Genomic DNA, 24,842 nt, shown 5'->3' on the forward strand with positions numbered 1-24,842 from the left:
TAGTCAATACATGGACATAATGTTCCGTCCTTATTCCCCACAAAGAAGAAGCCTGCATCTGCAGGAGACTTGGAGGGTCTTATGAAGCCTTTCTGAAGGTTCTCCTGTATGTATTCAGACATGGCTTTATTTTCTACCACGGAGAGAGGGTAAACCCTTCCTTTGGGTGGTTCAGTGTTAGGCTTAAAATTGATGGCGCAATCATAGGATCTGTGTGGAGGGAATACGTTTGTAGCTTCTTTGGAAAATACATCTTGAAAAGATGCATACTGAAGCGGCAACCCAGGCATCAATGGGGTAGTTGGCATGCAGGGTATAGGAGCGACTTCCATCAGACATTTACCATGACAATCTGGACCCCAACGTGAAAGTTACAGAGTGGCCCAATTGAATTGAGGCATATGTTGCTGCAGCCACAGTAACCCCAGTACTATAGGGTGCATGGCCTTCTCTAGGACAAAGAAGGAGATAGTCTCTGAATGGAGAGCACCGGTCCGTAAACTCATGGGTTCAGTGAGATGGGTTACTTCGCCTGATAAGGGCTCCCCGTGAATTGAAGACAGGAGTAGTGGAGTCGTCATGGAGGTGGTGGGAATCCGCAAGTGCTCCACTAATCATTTCAAAATAAAATTGCTTCCTGCCCCTGAGTCCACAAGGGCAAAAGTCTGCTATTCTAAAGGTCCGCAGATCAAGGATACAGGAAGAGAGAGTAGAGGAGAGGGTTCAGTTAGACCTAAGAAGAGTCCTCCCGCAGGCCTTAAGTCTGCCAGTTTCCCGGACATATAGGGCATGTTTGTACAGCATGGCCAGCTTGTCCACAATACATACATAGGCCCAACCTCTTCCGCTTTCTTCGCTCTTTTGACATCAGGTGACTGCGGCCTAATTGCATAGGTTCTTCTTCGCCAGCAACTGGACCCGAGGGAACAGGACTGGGTGTAGTCTTAACTCGAGTTTCACCTGGAAGGGGTCTTCTGGGAGTCTTGGTCTCTTGAACCTTGTCACAAAGTCGGCGATCAATCCTTGTAGCCAACTTCACCAGTTCAGCCATCTCACGAGCTGCCAGCTTGTCTTTCAAACGAGAGTTCAACCCCTCAAAGAAGAGGGTCCTCAGGCATTTAGGGTCCCAATGTAATTCAGATGCCAGTGTCTTGAATACTATGGCAAAGTTATTTATTTTATTTATTTGGATTTATTACAGGCCTTTCTGATGTTCCTAATCCTACAAGACATTCTGGAGTTTTCTCATTATGAATTCAAATGATCAAATATGAGGCTACACCCTCTTCCACATCACTGTCTTCTCTCTCCTCATTTTCAGCCCCCTTTCCTTCATCACTTAACTTCTCCAGTTATGGTTGCCACCTGGCTTCCTGTCATCTGAATGGGTAGAAAGAGGCCTGTTTTTATCCAATTGCTACTAGTCTAGTTTAAAAACTTTCTTTTTTGGAACTACCTGTCCATAAACACAATAGGGCACAATCAGAACTTGCTCATCTTGTCTAGAAGAAAGTCAGTTGATAAAGTTAGGAATATCTACCTCCTGTTCTCATCCCCTGCTGTGTCCTATGTCTAGCTCCCATTTTCTTACCCAGGGCTTCCCCAAATTATCCTAAAAACAATTGGATTTTCAGAATATGCATGAGATAAATCTATATTTTTAAATTTATTTTATTTATTTATTTGTTTTTTATATACCGGTGTTCAATTTACATGTCACATCGGTTTACAAATAAATTGAAAGGTACGGGAAGGAAGTCCTTTCATTTTACAGGTATAGTAAATGTTAGAGAATGATTAGCAGCAATATTGGTAACAGTGCCAAAACAGATAAGATAAATGTATTTATTAATTTTTTATATACCGACATTCGATCTGAGATATCACATTGGTTTACATTCAGGTACTGTAGGTATTAATAATAGTGTAACAAAGGGAGTAGATAGAATGAGTAGTGGTCTAATAGTAGTAATTGGCATTGAGGGTAAAAATAATAATAATCATTAGATATCTTTTGTAGCAAAGACAATAATGAGTAGCAATAACAATAGTAGGAATAAATAGCATAAATGGCATAAATAGAATAAAATAAAATGGCAGTAATTGGCAATTGAATAACATGCATTTGAGTAACAGGGGTGTATTTATTGGTGTGGTGGTGGGGAGGAGGGGTTGCTCTGAGTGGAGGGTTAGGGTCTGGATTTAGGGTTGGTTCATGTGTGATGTTGGAAAGGCTTTGCGGAACAACCATGTTTTAAGATTTTTCTTGAAAGATTGAGTGGATGGGTCTGTTCTTAGTTCTCAGGCAAGTTTGTTCTATAGGATGGGGCCGGCAAGAGAAAAAGTTTGTTCCCTTGTGGATATCCATTGGGTGGCTTTAGGGGGCAGTGTTTGTAGGAGGCCAGAGTTTGAGGCCTCCTACAAACACCGCCATACTTCCGTGTGGGAGTATGGAGGAGAAGTGGGGGTGGGCAGCCAATTGGTTGTGTTTTTGTTGTGGATGATTTTGTGGATGAGGGTTAGAGTTTTGTACTGTATTCGCTGAGGGATTGGAAGCCAGTGTAGGTCTTTGAGGATAGGTGTGATGTGGTCTGTTTTTTTGCTGTTTGTGAGTGTTCTGGCCGCTGCGATCTGGAGTAGTTGAATGGGTTTGAGGGTGGAGGCTGGGAGGCCTAGTAGTAGGGCATTGCAGTAGTCAAGTTTAGAGAAGAGCCTGTAGAACTGTTCGGAAGTCTTGAGGGTATAGCAGTGGCTTGAGCTTTCTTAGGATTTGTAGTTTGTAAAATCCATCTTTTAGTAGGTTGTTGATGTGTTTCTTGAAGTTTAGTTGGTTGTCGAGAAGGATGTCGAGGTGTTTGACTGCAGAGAGTGTTTGGTTTGTAGGATGCTGTATGGAGGGGTCGGTGAGGGGTGGTAGGGGGGGGTTTGGTAAATATGTATAAGATTTCAGTTTTTGCGTGATTGAGAGTAAGGGATAGCTGTGATAGTAGGTGTTCCATCGCTCCAGGGTGTGTTCGATGGAATCTTTGATTGGGAGTATGATTTGTACATCATCGGCGTATACGTAATGTATCAGACCTGCTTCATTGAGGAGTTTGCAGAGTGGGGGTCATATAGATGTTGAATAAAGTGGAGGATAGAGAAGAGCCTTGTGGAACTCTGTGGGGTAGGGGGATTGGCTTGGATTTGGTGTCGTTGAACTTGACCTTGTATGACCTGTCGGATAGGTAGGATTTAAACCAGCTGAGCGTTGTGTCTTGTAGTCCGATTTCCAGTAGTCTGAGTAGTAATGCTTTGTGGTTGACAGTATCAAATGTGGCTGATATGTCGAGGAGGATGAGTAAGTAGGAGGTGTTACAGTCGAATCTTTTGAGGATTGTGTCTGAGAGAGAGAGTAGTAGTGTTTCAGTGCTGAGGGAGGTTCTGAAGCCGTGTTGCATGGGGAAGAGAATATTGTGGGAGTCCAGGTGTTCAACGAGTTGACGGTTTGCAATTTTTTCGAGGATCTTGGCTATAAAGGGCAGGTTTGATATTGGTCTGAAGTTTGCTAGATCAGATTCATCGAGATGAGGTTTTTTGAGTTTCGGTTTGATGATGGCGCATTTTAGGTTTTCGGGGAAGATGCCTTGGTCAATTGAGAGGTTGATTATGGTTGCTATTGGTTTGTCAATGTGGCTGGGTATTTGTTTAAGAAATTTTATAGGAATTGGGTCAATAGGATGGGCTGCAGGGTTCATGTTTCGTATGATTGGTTCAATTTCCGTTGATGCAACGTTGTTGAAGTGAGTCCATTTGTAGTTGTTTGTGTATGGATCTGTTGTGGCCTCAAAGTTTGGGTTAGGGTTTTTTGCAATTAGGTTTAGAATTTTGTGATTGAAGAACTGGGCCAGGTGATCACTGGTGTTTGTCTGTTTGGTTGTTGTGTGTGAATTTTGGACTGGTTGAGTGAGGTTGTTGACGTATGCAAATAGGGTTCTTGGGTTCTGTTGGTGTTTGTGGATTTTGACGGCGAAGTAGTTGTGCTTGGCTTTGTCTATATCAGTTTGGTAGATATATAGTATGGTCTTGTAGCTGTCTTTTAGCTGGGGGGTGGGTTTTCGTCTCCATTTCTTTTCAGCTCGTCTTAGAAGGAGTTTGGTCTTCCTCAGTTCGGGGGTGTACCATGGTGCTTTCTGTTTGGTGGATGGTTTGAGTTCTTTCTTGATGAATGGTCATATTATTTTGTTGACTTCAGCATTGATGTTGAGCCATGAGACTATGGCAGAGTTGATGTCCGTTGTGTTTAAGGACGAGAGAGTTTGGAAGTGTTTTGATTAGGTCTTCGGTGATGCATGGCTTATTGAATTTGATTAGTTTGTTTTGCTTCTTAACATCTTGGGTGGGGTTTTTTAGTTGTATGTTGGTTTGTATAAGTTTGTGGTCTGACCAGGGGATGGCAGTTGCTGTTGGCAATGTGTGATTTGCGATTTTTTCATTTATGAAGATGAGGTTGAGTGTGTGGCCTGCTTTGTGGGTGGGAATTTTTATTATTTGTTGGAATCCCATAGCATTCATTGCATCAGAGAGGAGTTAGCAAATGGCTGTAGGGGGAGTTCGGTCCATGTGTATGTTGAAGTCTCCCAGTACTATTGCTAGGATGTTCATGTTAATGTTGTTAGCAATGGTTTCAATTAGGGGGCAGAGATTATGTTTAAGGTGGCCTGGGGGGGGGGGGGAGGGAGTATATAATTTATAATTTTGTTTAAATGTAAACCGATGTGATATGTAAAATCGAACACAGTATATAAAATAAATAAATATATGAGGAGGATTTGTAGCTTCTTTGATTTGAAGAGTCCTGCTTCGAGTGGTGGAGAGAGGTTGGTGGGATGATGTTTAAACTTGAGTTTCTTTGCCGCAATGAAGAGCAGGCCACCACCTTTCTTCTTAGGTCTGTGGAGAGAATATGTTGTAGGTTTTTGTTGGAAGCTGGTTGATAAGCACTGTGTCGGTGGCTTTGAGCCATGATTCGGTGATGAGGAAATCAAGATTATACATCAAAGAACCCCCTATATGCAAATTTATCATAGAAACATGATGGCAGAAAAAGACTATGAGTTCTTGAAAATCCAATTGCTAGTAGAGTCCACCATCACAGATTTGGGAAATCCCAATTTAACACATTTTCTTCATCTGCCTCCCTCACCCTGCCTCTCCCTATACTTTTCTCCTCAATTTTAATAGACAACTTCTGTCATTTTATATTTTTAGCCATGGGAACTCATAGCCCTTTGTGCTTCAGTATCTGGATCTCACTTATTTGTGGTGAGTAATAAATGCATTTAAATTCTATAACATAATGATTGGAGAAGCTGGTTAATGATGCTTGCTATTTCCCTGTGATTTCTGTAATATCAAAGCAGTTGAACTGATGTGATGACACAAATGACTCTGACAAGCTTCATCAAAACAGGGAAAAGGTGTCTTGTTCACTAGAAAGGGAATAGATAAGTCAGTCCTGATTTTTCTACTCCCATAAGAATATAAGAAATGCTGCAAAGTTCATCATATTAAAAAAAAACTCTTGGAATGCTTCAAGACAGGAGTTAAAAAAATACAAGACTGACTTCCCTGGAACCAGTTGGTGATTCGTACATACTGCTGTGGGGGAAACCTGCAACCTTTTGTGGTAGTTACCATATCCTAATAAAAGAAATATTCAGTCCTTCTACAGAGTCTCCAAATTAGTAGAGGATACTACAACCTTTTAAAATCTACTCCTAAGCAATTTGCTGGATAGACTGAATGGATTATTTTGTTTTTTATTTGTCATAATTAACTATCTCATGTTGCATATTCTGTATCAACCCTCAATCTTTATAAAAAATCCCTATAATTAAATATATTATATTTCATTATATTACATTTTGTAAAAGGATTGAACATTTCTAAAACATATAGAGGTGAATCTTGGCTGCACGTCTGTGCATTTGCCAGCGCACAAACATGGACACGGTGATTTTCTGACATACACGTGTATATGCGCGTATAAGCAGGCATGTTATATAACTGGCTATACATTCGTATGTGTGCACAATATTATATGGATGCACACATGTGCGCACAGATGCCACCTTGAGCACATAAGTGGGAGAATTTTAATAGCTACACCCCAGTAAAGGAGAGGACATCCTAATCCCCCTAGATAACTTGCCTCCCTTTTACCCGGTCCTTAAAACCCTGCTGAATAGCCAATTTTTTTTTACATGACTTACACACCATCCATAGCAGAAGCATGAGGAATAAACTTAACAAGAGAGAGAATGTAAGAATCAACATAATGTAACGATTAAAATGCAAAAGCTGTTCTTTTATTTTATTATATTGTCTGTAATCTTGCCTAGGTCCCAGATCCTTAATCAAATATATTGGAACATTTCATTTGATAAATATTAACGCCTTTTATGAATACTACCTCTGTTACCCATCTTTATTTGTTGAATTATTGCTATGAATGTTACTTTTGTAAACCGTTGTGATCTATATATGGAACAGCAGTATATAAAATATCTAAATAAAACCATAAAAGTAAAATGACATGGTAGGTAGGGGACCCCGGTGCACGCTTGTGCACGTAAATTCCTACGCATCGACTTCATTTTACAGACTCAGCCCGCCCATGCCCTGTTCACGCCCTGCCAATGCCCCGCCCCTTTTTTGATTTTTAAGATTTGTGCGCATAGTGAGAGATACCCAAGTACCCGCGTGGGTTTTACAATCCCTGCGGTGCGCGCTGCACCACGTCACACGCATATCTCCCAGCATGGATGCATGTAGAGGTTTTAACATGAACCAGATTGTGTCTAATGATGGGGTGTAAAACCCGGGTACAACCAGCCTATCTGGAAACAAATGATGTTAGTTGAAATGTTGTAGATCATATGACGTGTTTTTTTCTTCTTCCCCAAGGTATGTCTGTAGCAGATCCCCTCGGGAGACAATTCATTACAGGGTTCATGCAAAATGCCGGTAAATCAATGCGCAACACCCAGCTGAACCTGACAATTACTGCCTACTCTAGTCCCACGTCCGTCTCTATCAGCATCAACTCCATCAGTAAGTGGGCTCTGACTCTGCAGAAGGGAGAAACAACAACAATCCAGCTTCCAAAGTCTGTGGAAATGATTGGGACAGGCTATTATAATTCCACCATCGTCGTAAAGGCAGATCATGACATATCTGTCATGTCATTGAACTATAAACTGTATTCCTCCGCTACCACAGTGGTATATCCATTGGCAGAACTGGGTAAGGTCTATTTTGTGGTCACACCAGCCAGTCAACCTCAGGGTAATTTTAAAGAATTCTCTATTATTTCATACAATTACCCCAACAAGGTTGACATCTACCTCAAGGGAGCAGTGACCTTCCAAGGTGCGCGATACCGAGCAGGGAAGAAGCTTACCCTTACCTTTGAAGCATTCCAGGCTGTGCAGATACAAAGCACAGATGACCTCTCAGGCACCAAAATCGTTTCCCAAAGACCCGTTGCTGTCTTGAGTGGACATAGCTGCTCCGGAAGGAACAACTTTTGTGATCATGTCTCTGAGCAGCTACTACCAGTCTTTAGGTGGGGTAAACGCTTTTTTATCTCTCCATTGTCATTTCAATCAGGAACTAACACAGTCTACATAGTTTCTTCCAAGATCACCCTTATCACCTACACATCTGGCTCAACCAAACGAAGTCGACGCTTAAGGCAAGGCCATGTCTTGCAGGTAGAAATTGCACTCTCCAATCCTCTATCCATTTCTGCCACCTTTGGAATTCAAGTGCTGTTTTATTGTGGTGGTGGCATCAGCAGAGGGATAAATTTTGATGCATTTCTCACGAGTATACAAGATGTGACCCAATTCTGCATATCCTACAGATTCTATGGACACTACCAATTTGATAACACTGCAGTTCTTGTGGCTAAGACATCGGCAGTTGCAGGGATCACCTACGATAGCAGAAAACTTTCAAATGTCCAGTGGAATCGATTTCCAGGTTCTGATTATTCTTGGGGCCAGTACAGCTTTGGCAGACAATCAGGTTCCCACATTATAGCGCATTCCAGTGTGCCCTTCAGTGTTTTAAATATTGGAACTGCGAACCAGAATGCCTACAGCTCCCCAGCAATCTGTGCAAAAGGTAAGACATTTTTCTTACTTTAAAAATCAAATAGATTCATATAGGTTGCCAGCCTTGTTTTTAAAGTCCTCAATTGGGTCCTTTGCTACTATGCCCAACATTAGTGATAGTACTTAACCTCATGTTGCAAGGTTGGTCAGAACTTGCACGGTCCTCTCACTGAAGGTCAAGGTCAAGCATGGACAAAATAATGAGTTAGATGTGTAATTAAATGTGAATAATTGAAATGAAATCCTTGAGCTCTGATGTATCCCATAAAATATTGACACGGGAACAATGGAGCCTTATTGTTCATATCACTGATCTCACATAGTACAATGGAACCTCACCTATTCCTCCAATCACTGCTGTTATTGAGTGTTGCTCATTCCTCCGATCCTGACTTCAAACATTACAACAAAGTCTCACTCATTCTTCCCATCCCAACCCTCACACATACTACCACAGAATCTCATTCATTCCTCTCATCCCTCCCTTCACATACTCTACCACAGAGTATCACTTAATCCTTCCATCCCAACCCTCACACACGCTACCACGGAGTCTCACTTATTCCTCCCATCCCAAGTCTCACACACTCTACCACGGAGTCTCACTTAATCCTCCCATCCCAACCCTCACACACGCTACCACGGAGTCTCACTTAATCCTCCCGTCCCAACCCTCACACACTCTACCATGGAGTCTCACTCATTCCTCTCATCCCACTCTTCACACACTCTACCACGGAGTCTCACTTAATCCTCCCATCCCAACCCTCACACACGCTACCACGGAGTCTCACTTAATCCTCCCATCCCAACCCTCACACACGCTACCACGGAGTCTCACTTATTCCTCCCATCCCAAGTCTCACACACTCTACCACGGAGTCTCACTTAATCCTCCCATCCCAACCCTCATACACTCTACCATGGAGTCTCACTCATTCCTCCCATCCCCACCCTCACAAACACTACCACAGAGTCTCACTCATTCCTCCCATCCCAACCCTCACACATGCTACCATGGAGTCTCACTTATACCTCCCATGAGTGGTTTCACAGACAGCAATGGTATCTTTCACATGCTGCGATGAAGCCTCACTCATTTCTTAAATCACTGGCATCATACATGAACTAGGGTTATAAATTGTCCTTGATAAAGTGGAAAATACATTCTTTTTTCCTCCCAAAAAATTATTCCTTGCACCAATTTATTCATCTCCTTTATTTCAGTCTATTTTAGTACTAAACCCATTGCATTCTATTCCTTGTTCCACCAAGACACAGACATTGCTTATGTGCTACAATGAGAAAATCTTCTGCTACCATCTCCTAACTAAATATTCACTTCCAAGACTCTTCACTTTTATATTTTACTTCAGGAGCATCATATGAAAAGAATGTTTTCCTCTTTTAACTATTATGTTTGGGTGTTCCAGTGAAAAAGAAATATTTTATTTTTCTATAGTTTTAATAGTTTAAATAAGGGACATTAACGGAGATGTGGGCATGAGGGAAAAATGAAATAGGAAATAACAGAATTTCCTATTTAGTTTCATTTTGTTTTCAACGCAAAATGATTGAAAAACTGATGAAATTTCATTGGTTTCCGCATTTTGTTTTGAAAACAAAACAATAAAAAAAAATGCATCCATCAGGCCTAGGCAAAACATCGGAGTCTTGGCCGGGGCTTGAGACTGATGCTGGGGCCTTGGCTGAGACCCCCAAAATGTTGATGGGGCAAGAAACGTTACCACTCCCACTTACCTGATCCAATGGGTATCCAATGTCTTGGCTGAGGTGCAGCAGGGCCTGATGCCAGGGCCTAGCCCGGAGGTTGGGTCCTGATGCCAGGGCCTAGCCCGGAGGTTGGGTCCTGATGCCTGGGCCAAGTACCGATGCTGGAGGTTTGGCCTGGGCCTAGGCCAGACACTGAGGCCCAGAAACTGGCACCCAGGCCTCATAGCATCATCCCCTTCTTTCTTCTTCTTTAAAATGATGGTGTCTCCTCAGGATGTGCCAGAGTTAATTAACTCCACTGCCTCCCTCTTCAGTGGAAATCAAATTTTGTTGTACGGCAGTTCACTTAAACTGTTGTTCACCAAATGGTGCCCTCTCCGAATAGGGAAGAACTGGAGATAATGAACTATCTCATTCCTAGCAGATACCATCATTTTAAAGAAGGAGAAAGAAGAGGACAATGCTATGAGGTTGAGATATGGACTCTGGGCCTGGGCCAAGGCCTGAGCCCTGGCATCGGGCCTGGGTCAGGGCTGATGCTCTGGTATAGGGCCTCAATCCGGGCCTTGTCTTAAGCCAAGGGCTAGGTGTCAGTACCTGGTGTTGGGCCTCGAGTCCAGGCTGAGGCCCCTGTTTCAGGACCTGGCCTCCAGACTATGCACCGACATTGGGCTAGACTCAGGCCTTGGCTTAGACCAAGGCCTAGGGGTCAGACCCCAGTATCTGGGCTTGGCCCCAGTGTCAAGTATGTGCTCAACCCAAGGTTCCAGCGTTGGACCTGTGCCCGACCCAAGGTCCCTGTGTTGGGACCTATCCTCCAGACTGGGCCTTGGCATTGGGCCTGGGCCTGCTCTTTGGCCTAGGTCAAGTCCGAAGCCCTGGCATCTGGTCTAGACCCCAGCATTGGGCCTAGGTCGATCATCGGGACCAATCCTCGAAGCCTGGGCTTTGCATATGGCCTAAGCCAAGATCACAGTGACCTACTGTATCCTAGGTCCATGCAAGGGCGAGGCTTTAGCATGGGCTTAGGCCTTCTCCCCAGATCCCCTCTTGACTGATAATCCTGGCCCTGACATTTGTTTGGGTGGGAGGGATGGGTGTTGGGGACGGTCAGCTTTGGGATGCCCCATTTCTTTTTTTAATGTGTTTTTGAGCTTTTTTTTTTTAATATTTATTTTGTTTCATAAACTAAAGAAAATGAAATAAGCAAGAAAAAAAATCTCAATATTGAAATTAAAAAAGCAATACAAATGTTTCACTCCTGTGCACCCCTAGAAATTATTTATGTATTTATACATTTTTTATGTACCGACCTTCCTCAAAGATATCAAGTCGGTTAACAGTGCAACAAATACATCTCAATTGACAGTACAATAAAATATAGCATAAAAACAATAAAATCAATACATAAAAACAATTAAATGCTTCATATTTCTCCAATATAAATACTAAAATGAACAATTATTCCGTTCAATGTAAGTCCCTCAACCCTGCAGTAAGGTAACTTCTTGAGCCTAAAATCCCTAAAACCGCAGACTTTTGTGATTTCCATTAGTACTAATACAGAATTGCTGTGGGAAGGAGGAAGATCATTGATGCTGTGTGCTGAGTGTACTTTCCTAAAGGTTATCTGGCTACGTCTTACCCGCTCCCGATGCTCACAGCATTGACATCAACGCAACACTGGAAGCACCAGGAGCTGGGCCATGGGGTTTCAGGAGGGATGGGAAGGTGAAAAGAGACCTTGTGGATGGGTGGGGAGGGACACAAGAGGGATTGTGATTTTCATTTTTAGGGGTGACAGCCTATGGCAACTAGCTGCTGCCATACTTTCTTTTATTAGATGGGGTTTTGGGGGAGAAGGATCGGGCATTGCTACGTCAATTGCTGGTGCTTGTTTTCAGGGATGGGGACTGCAGAATTGGACCGAAAAGGATTTGAAGTTTTTTGTTTCTTTGGAGGGGGAGGGGGGTGGTTCCCGTTCACTGTTACATACCCATATAGCTTGAATATATCCGGTTATCCAGACACACACAGCCGAGGCAGCCCTAGGTTATCTGGCTGAAAATAGGCTAAGTAAGCTTTCCCCTGCCCTGGATACCCATTTACTAGGGGTGTGCATTCGGATTGACCGCATTAGTAAAACGCAACTCATATTTTTTTTTTACTTAAAAAATTGATTCGACATAAACGATCGGATTTCCCACATATCGAACATAGATATGTTCGATATGTGGGAAATCGCGATTGTTGAGCCAAAATAAAAATATAAACCCCCTCACCCTCCTTAATCCCCCCCTCGACTTACCACAACTCCCTGGTGATGGAGCGAGGAGTGAGGACGCCATTTCTGCAATCCTTGGCGAGAAGCATGTGACGTCGGCGGCACGTCGAGTGACGCCGACGTCACGTGATTCCCGGCCTCCTGACCCCGGCCTCACGTGATTCCCGGCCTCCTGACCCCCCCCAAGCTGGCCAAAAAGAACTTTTGGCCAGCTTGGGGGGGTCAGGAGGCCCCCCCAAGCTGGCCAAAAGTTCTTTTTGGGCCTCCTGACCCCCCCAAGCTGGCCAAAAGTTCTTTTTGGGCCGAACGAGCCGTCCGGCGCGAACGAGCCGGGAATCACGTGACGCCGCGTCACTCGACGTGCCGCCGACGTCACATGCTTCTCGCCAAGGATTGCAGAAATGACGTCCTCACTCCTCGCTCGATCACCAGGGAGTTGTGGTAAGTCTGGGGGGGATTAAGGAGGGTGAGGGGGTTTAAATTTTTTTTTTGCACATATGTACATATACCCAACTCATTGGATTTTTTTTATGTCCATATTGGCCGCAAGTGGGACCCCCTTTCGGACATAAAAAATATGAACATAAAATTTTGCTCTGCACATCCCTACCATTTACTATCTATCCAGCTAAATTCTAGACAGATGAGGGCCTTAATATTCAGAAAGTTGACATTGAGGTGGGTGACTTCTTATTTGTCTGGTTAAATGGCTTTGAATAGCGACTCCTGTGTTTGAAGGGCTATATGTTGTCAGGGCTGATTGTACTGAAGGATTGTAATTATCTGTTTATGTACTAAATTGCTCGGACCTGCAAGAGTTGTAAGAACAGCATTCTGTGCATTTCAGTATAGCCTGAAGCGCTTCGCTTTGCTTTTTCAATCCTCCTATCCATTTCTTATACCACAAGGGATCTCTCTCACTTGAGAAGATGGTTATGGTGTGCATAGTAATAATTGCCACTCCTGTGAGAGGCGAGGGGCATGACTGAGGCTGGCAATGCTGTGCTAATCTCTCATTGCAGCTTGCATTGCTTTTCCAGGACCTAAGTAAATGTGAGTATTACCACAAAATATCTGCTGGAGTCCTAGGAATCTGAGCCTGCAAATTAGAAAGGAAACATTGCAGAGCTTACAGAAGGGTGGAACTAGTTCTGACAACACTTTACAGGCTCTCTGGCCATTCCCCTGAGCAGTAGAGGGAGTTGTGATCCGCCCTGAACTAAATAGCCCAGGATTCTGACCCGGTCCAGCTCTGTTGCTATTGGATGTGAGCTTCTACTTTGAATGGAAATGTTAAGATGCCCTGTGCCATTTCTCTTCATTTTGTTGTGAGCTCAGTTAGGCACCCCCTGGACTTTTTAAAACAGGATAGCTAACATGCCGATATTTTGGGAAAAAAATTAAAAATATATGGTGCCATGCTTGAAAAATAAAGGCAACATCTAATAGAACAGATAAACCAGGCACATCAATTCAGAAATCCAATAAGAACAATTAAATGAATGCACATACCACTATGTTTTGGACTCCAATAACACTTTACTCATGAAATGTGCTAGAATGTACATATATTACATTTTTATTAGATTTTGGAATAAGTGTGATAGTTTCCCCGTTATTTTACAACTGTACTTTTTACCTGTAAAGATGTAGGTAAAGGTGTTCCCCATTACATCTAGGGGATTGCTAGTTTGCTTTTCTTAGAATTATTGGATCTATAAGTCCAGAGATGCAATGGGACAAAACTAGATCAGCCTGCAGCAGGTAGCAGCCCTGTTTTGACTGTGTGCATCCGGCTAATAAGCTCATGGGGAAAGGTGCTGTGGACTAGAAGTATTGAAATGTCCTTGTTTCCTGCAGGAACCCAAAGTCAAAGATCTGGATGACCTCTGGGACCTCCGTATTTCTGTATGTGGGTGTTTGTTTTATCATGATCACCTTTCTAACCACCGAGGGTGCCCCTTCATGCAGTGCAGTTCTGTGCAGAAAGAAGGAGCTGTGCAAAATCCTTCCCAGAAGTCTCCTCTGCATTCTGGAATCTGAGTCCATGGTCTGGGGGCGGGGCCAGGGATAATCCCATTACCACACCTTTTATGGCCAGCACCCGTGGCATTGACAAGACTCTTCCTGCCTTCAGTGTGGCGGCAGGGGTTCTGCACATACATCCTGCATTAATTTGCTGAAAGTCCAGCAATGTGGCTCCGCTATCTCCCTTACCCAGAGCATAGCCGAGCCAGGGTGAGACGTATACATGGGAAGCTTTCTGTGTGCTCTTCTTATATTCTTAAAGTTTTCGGGGGCACCCATATCCTAATAAAATGTGCACAGGTTTGGGGTGGCTCAACAATGAGAATGTTCTAACTCTTCACTACTAGCGGTTAGTGAGCTGAGCTAAGCTTGCAGGGAAGATCTGCAAAAAATATTGCAGGCAAAAACAAAATTGGAAAATGCCATTTCTCACCCCAAACACATAAAAGCATGCTGACTGGAGGAGTAACCTAGAGGCTGATATTCAGTAGGCCGTTTAGAGGGCAAGTTATGCGGCTACAGTTAGCCGCATAACTTGTCCAGTATATTATTCAGCAGGATTATTCAGCCAAGCCGGCCATTGATTGAATATGGCCAGTTATAGGTGTAAAGTTATCCGGCCTCCAGCCTCGTGTGGCCAGATAACTTGCTATTTCCCAGGTATCTTCAGAACTATCTGGGGAAAGAGCGCATCTTAGGAAAAAAAAACACAAGTCAGGGGCCTCCCAGCCTGATGCTCACCTCCCCACCCTCACATGTGTCTGTCCCCTCCACTGCCCCAATAATCCTTTAACACTTGGAAACTGCTAAACGTTCATACAACAATCACAGCAGATCGGGCCCCCCTTCTCTTTCCCTGCTGAAAAACCTTTAAATGTCCCTCCTCTGCCTCCACCCCTGGCTGATACCCTCCCACCCACACATCACCTCTAAAAGTGGTCCCCCCTTCTCTGTGCCGGGATCTCTATTGTCGGTGGTCCCGGCCTCTTCAAGCATAATTTGTCTATTATTTTAATAATGCTCCCAACGTTACACAGGTAATAATGCTTCCTGCGTTACGCAGGTAATAATGCTCCCAGCGTTACACAGGCAATAATGCTCCCAACGTTATGCAGGCAATAATGCTCCCAGCGTTACGCAGGCAATAATGCTCCCAACGTTATGCAGGTAATAATGCTCCCAGCGTTACGCAGGTAATAATGCTCCCAACGTTACGCAGGCAATAATGCTCCCAGCGTTATGCAGGCAATAATGCTCCCAACGTTATGCAGGCAATAATGCTCCCAACGTTATGCAGGCAATAATGCTCCCAGCGTTACGCAGGTAATAATGCTCCCAACGTTATGCAGGTAATAATGCTCCCAGCGTTACGCAGGCAATAATGCTCCCAACGTTATGCAGGCAATAATGCTCCCAGCGTTACGCAGGTAATAATGCTCCCAACGTTACGCAGGCAATAATGCTCCCAGCGTTATGCAGGCAATAATGCTCCCAACGTTACGCAGGCAATAATGCTCCCAGCGTTACGCAGGCAATAATGCTCCCAGCGTTACGCAGGTAATAATGCTTCCTGCGTTAAGCAGGCAATAATGCTCCCAGCGTTACGCAGGCAATAATGCTCCCAGCGTTACGCAGGTAATAATGGTCCCTGCGTTACGCAGGTAATAATGCTTCCTGCGTTACGCAGGCAATAATGCTTCCAGCGTTACGCAGGCAATAATGCTCCCAACGTTACGCAGGCAATAATGCTTCCAGCGTTACGCAGGTAATAATGCTCCCAATGTTACGCAGGCAATAATGCTCCCAGCGTTACGCAGGCAATAATGCTCCCAGCGTTACGCAGGCAATAATGCTCCCAGCGTTACGCAGGTAATAATGGTCCCAGCGTTACGCAGGCAATAATGCTCCCAACGTTACGCAGGCAATAATGCTTCCAACGTTACGCAGGCAATAATGCTTCCGGGGGAGGGGTTGTGGGCGTTCCGGGGCAAAGCGGGGGTGGGGCCAGAGGCCTCCGACATAGCAGGCTTTGCCGCTGTGTCAGAGGATCGCGTGCCAGCCGGCTGCCAGCGCACGCAACTTGCGCCTGCCTCCAGGCAGGCGCAAAAAGTAAGACGAGTCAGAGGGGTTAGAGTAGGGCTAGGGAAGGGAAAGGTTAGGGGAAGGGATGGGAAGGTTAGGTTAGGGGGAAGGGAACAGAGGAAGGCAGCACGGCTTGGCGCACCCCCTTGCATGCGCCGACCCCAGATTTTATTACATGCGCACACCTGCGCACGCATGTTATAACATCGGATGTACATGTGCATGCACTGGGTAGCGCGCGCACTGTACGCCCACACACACCTTTTTAAAATCTACCCCATACTGAGTCAGACCAAGGGTCCATCAAGCCCAGCATCCTGTTTCCAACAGAGGCCAAAACCAGGCCACAAGAACCTGGCAAGTACCCAAAAACTAAGAAGATCCCATGCTACTGATGTGATTAATAGCAGTGGCTATTCCCTAAGTAAACTTGATTAATAGCAGTTAATGGACTTCTCCTCCAAGAAATTATCCAAACCTTTTTTGAACCCAGCTACACTAACTGCACTAACCACATCCTCTGGCAACAAATTCCAGAGCTTTATTGTGCGTTGAGTGAAAAAGAATTTTCTCTGATTAGTCTTAAATGTGCTACTTGCTAACTTCATGGAATGCCCCCTAGTCTTTCTATTATCTGAAAGAGTAAATAACCGATTCACATCTACCCGTTCTAGACCTCTCATGATTTTAAACACCTCTATCATATCCCCCCTCAGTCGTCTCTTCTCCAAGCTGAACAGCCCTAACCTCTTCAGCCTTTCCTCATAGGGGAGCTGCTCCATCCCCTTTATCATTTTGTTTGCCCTTCTCTGTACCTTCTCTGAATACAGAGTTTGAGATCCCGTTTTCAGATCACGAGTATTTTGTGATCTACAGTGTTGAAGGCCACAAAGATTTCCAAAAGGATCAGGATATATGTTTGGCCAAATGCTATCAGCCTAGCACAAAAGTAGTCTCTGTATTAGGGATGTGAATCGTTTTTCAACGATTAAAATTATCGTCCGATAATGTTTATATCGTCTTAAATCGTTATAGAACACGATACAATAGAAATTCTAACGATTTATCGTTAAAAATCGTTAAATCGTGTTAGTGCGCACTAACTGAAAATGATACAAATAAACACTTTCCAGGTCACTGAAGGTCAGTTAGGAATGAATATGTGTTCCTATTGGCTGGCTGCCCTCTTATCTATTGATGTTACCAAGGTTACCACTGAGGTGATGGTTGGGGGGATGGGAAATGGAACTGGAAACTAACGAACACCAACAGAAAATGAAACAAAGTGTTCACCCTTCCCAGGTCAGTAAAGGTCACTTAGGAATGAATATGTATGTATGTATTCCTATTGGCTGGCTGTGCTCTTATCTATTGATGTTACCAATATGGTTGGGGGGATGTGAAATGGAAACAGTTGGAAGCTTGACAAAAAAAGTAATGTAATGATCAGCACTCACGTGACTAGAACTTGTTTGTTTATTATTTTTGTTAGCAGGCACCTGAAATGCTAGTGCATGTTGAATTTGCCAATCACTGTGCATTTTAGAAAGGTGGTCCTGGCTGGAACTGTACACAGTTCAAATATATGTAATTGATTGTTGGTAAGTGTATTTTTTAAGTAGCCACACTGGCACCAGTATGTTTACTTTTCCTCCTACTTAACTCACTAGCTCAGCTTTGTAAGAAGGGCTTCTCTGCTTGTGTGTTGTTTTTGTTTGGTGTGAGGAGAGCAGAAACATCAGATCTTTATTCAATCTACTACAGTCATCTCTTACAGTGCCCTATCCCTATTAATACCAGGAGTGTTGTGATCTTCCTGCACACAGTGCCCTAACCCTGATACCAGTCTGAGACAGCTCCCTCCCTGCATTACTAGTGAGAGGCTGGCTTCACAGACAGGGGGGAGCTGCCTGACCCTCACTCCTGACTTCCCCCATGTCCCAGCTAGTGAATGGTGTGTGGGTGAGGGGGGGGGGAGGATGGTGAAGTCTGAGACAGCTCCCTCCCTGCATTACTAGTGAGAGGCTGGCTTCACAGACAGGGGGGAGCTGCCTGACCCTCACTCCTGACTTCCCCCATGTCCCAGCTAGTGAATGGTGTGTGGGTGAGGGGGGGGGGGGGGGAGGATGGTGAAGTCTGAGACAGCTCCCTCCCTGCATTACTAGTGAGAGGCTGGCTTCACAGACAGGGGGGAGCTGCCTGACCCTCACTCCTGACTTCCCCCATGTCCCAGCTAGTGAATGGTGTGTGGGTGAGGGGGGGGGGGGGGGAGGATGGTGAAGTCTGAGACAGCTCCCTCCCTGCATTACTAGTGAGAGGCTGGCTTCACAGACAGGGGGGAGCTGCCTGACCCTCACTCCTGACTTCCCCCATGTCCCAGCTAGTGAATGGTGTGTGGGTGAGGGGGGGGGGGTGGATGGTGAAGTCTGAGACAGCTCCCTCCCTGCATTACTAGTGAGAGGCTGGCTTCACAGACAGGGGGGAGCTGCCTGACCCTCACTCCTGACTTCCCCCATGTCCCAGCTAGTGAATGGTGTGTGGGTGAGGGGGGGGGGGTGGATGGTGAAGTCTGAGACAGCTCCCTCCCTGCATTACTAGTGAGAGGCTGGCTTCACAGACAGGGGGGAGCTGCCTGTCCCTCACTCCTGACTTCCCCCATGTCCCAGCTAGTGAATGGTGTGTGGGTGAGGGGGGGGGGGGTGGATGGTGAAGTCTGAGACAGCTCCCTCCCTGCATTACTAGTGAGAGGCTGGCTTCACAGACAGGGGGGAGCTGCCTGACCCTCACTCCTGACTTCCCCCATGTCCCAGCTAGTGAATGGTGTGTGGGTAAGGGGGGGGGGGAGGATGGTGAAGTCTGAGACAGCTCCCTCCCTGCATTACTAGTGAGAGGCTGGCTTCACAGACAGGGGGGAGCTGCCTGACCCTCACTCCTCCGGGGTATTGTGATCTTCCTGCACACAGTGCCCTATCCCTGATACCAGGGGTGTTGTGATCTTCCTGCATGCAGTGCCCTATCCCTATTAATACCAGGAGTGTTGTGATCTTCCTGCATGCAGTGCCCTATCCCTATTAATACCAGGAGTGTTGTGATCTTCCTGCATGCAGTGCCCTATCCCTGATATCGGGATGTGTGCAAGAAGATCACAACACCCCCGGTATCAGGAATAGGGCACTGTGTGCAGGAAGATCACAACACCCCCAGTATCAGGAATAGGGCACTGTGTGCAGGAAGATCACAACACCCCTGGTATTAGGGATAGGGCACTGTGTGCAGGAAGATCACAACACTCCTGGTATTAATAGGGATAGGGCACTGTGTGCAGGAAGATCACAATACCCCTGGTATCAGGGTTAGGGCACAAGTTCTAGTCACATTGACTGATCAAATTACTTGTTTTGTCAAGCTACCAACTGTTTCCATTTCCCATCCCCCATATACTGTCAGTAGGAAACTTGGTAACATGAATAAATAAGAGGGCAGCCAATAGGAATACATATTCATTCCTAAACTGACCTTAACTGACCTGAAAAGTGTCAAATTGTATCATTTTCAGTTAGTGCGCACTAACTCCCAGTTAGTGCGCACTAACTCCCGTTAGTGCGCACTAATCGGAAAAAACGATTTTAACGATTTTTTAACTAAAAAATCGTGCCTAAGACGATTTTCTTGCCCTGCCACACGATTTCTATCGTTAAGACGATATGGAAAACGATTCACATCCCTACTCTGTATTATATTTTTCCTAAATCTATATTACCTTAGATTTAATAAGGAGTTATCTTCCAAGTATCTGCACAATTGTTTGTGAACTTTTTCAATTATCTTAGCTAAGCAAGGTAAATTAGATATGGGCCTATAACTAGTAGGATCTAAATTTTTAAGAATAGGTCAAAATGTAGCTCTTTTTAATGGATACAGTAAACAGTCTCATCTTGAATAATTTTAAGATGACCAACGTGGATAGCATTTGAAGAGCAATATGCTGGGTTTAAATTCGAGAATAGACTGTACTTCAAAGGAAGATATAGTTGAAAAGATATCTCTAGCAGGTACAGCTACATTTGATGGAATTGTAAAGTAATTTGAAATATCAGGAAAATTCTTACATATGTTTTCTATCTTACTTCAAAATGTGTGGCAAAAGAGCCACAGTCAATTGATAGGAACTGAGATTGGCTAGTTTCCAATATGTTTGGGTAGCAATCATTATCAAATTTCACAGAAGCCAAAAAAAACATCCTTCAAAAACTGGAAGAAGGATTCATCAGAAGAAAATAGGATAAAGCATAAACATTGTAAAGTTAAGTTACTTCTGATCTCTACCCTTATGTAAAAAACTTTACCTTTCTATTCTCCACCCTTATGTTCAAAACCGCAATTACCTCAAATGAACAAGTCATTGTAAATCACAAAATGCTTTATATTGTACCCCGTCATACTTCAGGTTAACATTCTATGTTAAAGTTCCTATCAATTTCTTCTTGCTCCTAGTTTTACGCCTCCCTGTTTTATTGTAACTGTAGCTATGTTATTTTTTAGCACTTATTATTTATTTATTTCGTTCACTGTTTCCGTTTATCACCCCACTGTTTATTGTAAACCGGCATGATGTGATACCCTCACGAATGCCGGTATAGAAAAAACTAAAATAAATAAATAAAAAATAAATAAGTGTAAAACATTGATAAGAAAGGAGACGAGAGAATTTGAAATGACATTGGCCGTAGAAGCAAAAACTCATAATAAAAACTTTTTAAAATATATCTGAAGCAAGAAACCTGTGAGGGAGTTTATTGGACCATTAGATGACCAAGGGATAAAGGGGCTCTTAGGGAAGATAAGGCCATTGCAGAAAGACTAAATGAATTCTTTGCTTCTGTATTTACTAATGAGGATGTTTGGGAGATACCAATTCCGGAGATGGATTTCAACGGTGAAGATTCAGATGAACTGAATCAAATCACTGTGAACTTGAAAGACATAGTAGGCCAGATTGATAAACTAAAGAGTAGCAAATCACCTGGACCGGATGGCATGCATCCTAGGGTACTGAAGGAACTAAAAAATGAAATTTCTGATCTATTAGTTAAAATTTGTAACCTATCATTAAAATCATCCATTGTACCTGGAGGGTGGCCAATGTAACCCCAATATTTAAAAAGGGCTGCAGGGGCGATCCGGGAAACTATAGACCAGTGAGCCTGACTTCAGGACCAGGAAAAATAGTGGAAACTATTCTGAAGACCAAAACCGTAGAGCATATAGAAAGACATGGTTTAATGGAACACAGTCAACATTGATTTACCCAAGGGAAGTCTTGCCTAACAAATCTGCTTCATTTTTTTGAAGGGGTTAATAAACATGTGGATAAAGGTGAACCGGTAGATGTAGTGTATTTGGATTTTCAGAAGGCATTTGACAAATACCCTCATGAGAAACTTCTAAGAAAACTAAAAAGTCATGGGATAGGAGGCGATGTCCTTTCGTGGATTACAAACTGGTTAAAAGAGAGGAAACAGAGTAGGATTAAATGGTCAATTTTCTCAGTGGAAAAGGGTAAACAGTGGAGGGCCTCAGGGATCTGTATTAGGACTCATACTTTTCAATATATTTATAAGTAATCTGGAAAGAAATATGACGAGTGAGGTAATCAAATTTGAGGATGATTCAAAATTGTTCAGAGTAGTTAAATCGCAAGCAGATTGTGATAAATTGCAGGAAGACCTTGTGAGACAGGAAAATTGGGCATCCAAATGGCAGATGAAATTTAATGTGAATAAGTGCAAGGTGATGCATATAGGGAAAAAATAACCCATGCTATAGTTACACAGTGTTAGGTTCCATATTAGGAGCTACCACCCAAGAAAGAGATCTAGGCATCATAGTGGATAAAACATTGAAATCGTCGGTTCAGTGTGCTGCGGCAGTCAAAAAAGCAAACAGAATGTTGGGAATTATTAGAAAGGGAATGGTGAATAAAATGGAAAATGTCATAATGCCTCTGTATCGCTCCATGGTGAGACCACACCTTGAATACTGTATACAATTCTGGTCGACGCATCTCAAAAAATATATAGTTGCAATGGAGAAGGTACAGAGAAGGGCTACCAAAATGATAAAGGGGACAGAACAGCTCCCCTATGTGGAAAGGCTAAATTGCGATATAATTGCGATGGAGAAGGTACAGAGAAGGGCTACCAAAATGATAAGGGGAATGGAACAGCTCCCCTTTGAGGAAAGACTAAAGAGGTTAGGACTTTTCAGCTTGGAGGGGGGGATATGATAGAGGTGTTTAAAATCATGAGAGGTCTAGAACGGGTAGATGTGAATCGGTTGTTTACTCTTTCAGATAGTAGAAAGACTAGGGGACACTCCATGAAGTTAGCATGGGGCACATTTAAAACTAATCGGAGAAAGTTCTTTTTTACTCAACGCACAATTAAACTCTGGAATTTGTTGCCAGAGAATGTGGTTAGTTCAGTTAGTATAGCTGTGTTTAAAAAAGGATTGGATAAGTTCTTGGAGGAGAAGTCCATTACCTGCTATTAAGTTCACTTAGAGAATAGCCACTGCCATTAGCAATGGTTACATGGAATAGACTTAGCTTTTGGGTACTTGCCAGGTTCTTATGGCCTGGATTGGCCACCTTTGGAAACAGGATGATGGGCTTGATGGACCCTTGGTCTGACCCAGTATGGCATTTTCTTATGTTCCTAAAGAGGTTAGGACTTTTCAGCTTGGAGAAGAGACGACTGAGGGGGGATATGATAGAGGTGTTTAAAATCATGAGAGGTCTAGAACAGGTAAATATGAATTGATTATTTACTCTTTCGGATAATAGAAGGACTAGGGGACACTCCATGAAGTTAGCATGTGGCACATTTAAAACTAATCGGAGAAAGTTCTTTTTCACTCAACGCACAATAAAGCTCTGGAATTTGTTCCCAGAGGATGTGGTTAGTGCAGTTAGTGTAGCTGGGTTGTTGGGTGCATTGCTCACTGCAGATTCTGCTATGGAAACAGTAGTGAATCTGCCAAAGCTTGAAACAACTTTGAGTGTCGACGATCATCTTCCCCTTCCATTGTTGCTGGGCAGGAGAAGCAGTGTGGGATCTGAACCGGCTTCCGAAGCTGGGGCTGGTTCTATGGTCTTAATATTAATAAGGGAGAAAATAAACACATTTTACCTCCCTGGGTTGGTGTTTGTCCTGGGGCTGTGCTGGGCTGCTGGAGGGCTGCCTCCGATGTTGTGTTGGAAACAGAGGAGAAATGGCCCAAATTTAAATTTGAGAAGGTCCAGTGACTTGGGTCTGGAGAGGCCAGGGTGGACATGGCTGCAAATATTTTTTATAAATGAGAAGTTATGGTGCTGCGGCGTTCAGTGGCTGCAAGCCACAATGAAAATGAAAGCATATCTCAGCCGCCCATGGAGAGGGTGCCAAAGTAGCCCAGGGAGCTCCTTATAGCCAAGAGGAGACAGGCCATGTTAGTCAGGAGCCAGAGCAGGCGGTGTGTGTGAGACCCCCACAAACGGTCTGGGATTCCAACTGCTGCTGGGGTTGGTAAGGATTAAAAAAATAAACAAACTTCATTGTCATGCGGATGGCCAGAGGATGCAGCAGCAGCCCTGGAACTCTACCCCTGCAGGATGAAGGGGAGATCACGGCATTGGGGCCTTAGGAAAGCCCCAGTGCTATGCTGAGAGCAGGCCGGGTCCCATTGAAGTCACTGCTGATATCAGCGGGCGGCCACGGAGCTGCCCCAAGGCAATTTTTAAAGTAAAAAAAATAATAATTATAATAAGCAATTTTAAAATAAAAAACACAGTGATTCAGTGGGCAGCCTGAGGAAAGATTCCTACCTGAGTTTCAACACTTAAGGCCAAATTTTAAAAGGCCTACATGGGCTGAAATGGGCAGAAACATGGGTGGATGGGACGTGAGCGCGATACAGGGATTTTAAAATGTCCGCAGTCATGAGCATATCTGTCGTATGCACAGAAGAAAGGGTTTGTGAAAAAGGGGCGGGCCGGAAGCAGGGGTTAGAGAGGGCGTGGGTGGGGCATGGGCGGCTGAACCAGAAATATGTTTTTCAAGATGTTAGTGGGCCCTGGAGATGGGACATGACACGCATCCAAGATGGCATGGGTTGTGAAGGAGGCCAGAAATGACATCATGGTCATGCTTGAACAGTAAAACCAAAACAAAGTGCATTGGAAAAGTGACCCCTGCCACAGGCTGCCGTCTTGGATTGATGTCACATGAGCAGGCTCAGATGTTTTGTCTACAGGGAGATGGCATGGAGGACAGCCATGTTTGAAGGAGTAAAATCACCTCCTGAGCATGCTCAGATGTTTTGTTTACAGGGGAGAGAGCATAGAGGACAGCCATGTTTGAAGGAGTGACATCACCTCCTGAGCATGCTCAGATGTTTTGTTTACAGGGGAGAGAGCATAGAGGACAGCCATGTTTGAAGGAGAGACATCACCTCCTGAGCATGCTCAGATGTTTTGTTTACAGGGGAGAGAGCATAGAGGACAGCCGTTTGAA

This window comes from Rhinatrema bivittatum, chromosome 14 (assembly GCF_901001135.1).
Source record: "Rhinatrema bivittatum chromosome 14, aRhiBiv1.1, whole genome shotgun sequence".
Classification (NCBI taxonomy): domain Eukaryota; kingdom Metazoa; phylum Chordata; class Amphibia; order Gymnophiona; family Rhinatrematidae; genus Rhinatrema; species Rhinatrema bivittatum.